At 33.7% G+C, this 958-nt stretch overlaps 1 protein-coding gene across 1 annotated transcript in view; it reads right to left on the bottom strand.

The window, feature by feature from the left end:
- Positions 1-928, bottom strand: part of LOC111396809 (probable rhamnogalacturonate lyase B) — a 21,420-nt gene extending 20,492 nt beyond the window's left edge. The window contains exon 1 of the mRNA XM_023023332.1: positions 787-928. The gene's annotated coding sequence lies outside the window, so the exon portion shown is untranslated. The remainder of the gene's footprint in view (positions 1-786) is intronic.
- Between the last annotated feature and the right edge of the window lie 30 nt (positions 929-958).

Below are 958 nucleotides of genomic sequence, written 5' to 3'. Positions count from 1 at the left end.
GGGAAAGAGAAGAGGAGGAGGTGAAGTTTACTAGAAGTCGAACTGTGCTGCAAACCATAGCATGTGCAGGAAGCAGAGACCAGGGACATACCTTTCACAAATAATTTACAAAGAAAAGAAATATAAAACAAATTACCTAGAAGAATTAAAGCTAACAAACTGATTTTCTTGCTTTGCCATATAATAACTAGGAATAATATATGCTTTAAAATAAGAAGATATGTAAATAGGATTCCAATGTTAAAGAATTTCATAAAGAAAATCTACTTTTATTTGTAATTAGAGTGATGCCACAATTAAGGAGCGTAAATTGTAATTTCGTAAAGAAAACTGCTGGTGGCCATAGTTTACCTACATTCCAGTCACCCCATATGTTCCACATTGGGTTCAAATTGTCAAATAAATAAGCAATTACATGCCATGACAAGTAAAATTCCGACTAGGTAGCACAAGTTGTCAAGCCAGAGTGAGGACATATGATCTTCCTTCAGATCTATAATGAAAATATATGACAAACTTACAATAAACCAAGTTCCCTGATGAAGTATAAAGCATTATGTCAAGCAAATAATATTTGTCAATACATCCAACCTTCCATTTTAGGAACAAAATCCATGCTCGTGAAATTCTCAATAGATTATCTACTGCATAAAGGAAAATTACTCTGCATAATGACTAGCATTTGTACTGTAAGCCCATCCATGCTCCATTTGTTATTTATGAAAACCTTGATCAGAAAACTATGCTTAGCATCCAAAGACACAGAAGAGAGAACCATGAACATACCCTCCATTCAAATCTTTGTTGTTCAGTTCTAACAAGTTGTCAATTCCATTATATTTTATGCCTCTAATAATTCCTCCTGGATTGGTCAACGTGAGCTGGAGTATTCCATTATCAATCACAACCTGCAAAAATTCCACCCCATATTTAAAAATCATACAAGTTTCAGAAAAAA

Source organism: Olea europaea, chromosome 7 (genome assembly GCF_002742605.1).
Source record: "Olea europaea var. sylvestris chromosome 7, O_europaea_v1, whole genome shotgun sequence".
Taxonomy (NCBI): domain Eukaryota; kingdom Viridiplantae; phylum Streptophyta; class Magnoliopsida; order Lamiales; family Oleaceae; genus Olea; species Olea europaea.
Note: the sequence above shows the minus strand (reverse complement) of the source record. Positions and strands in the feature narration are given on the sequence as shown.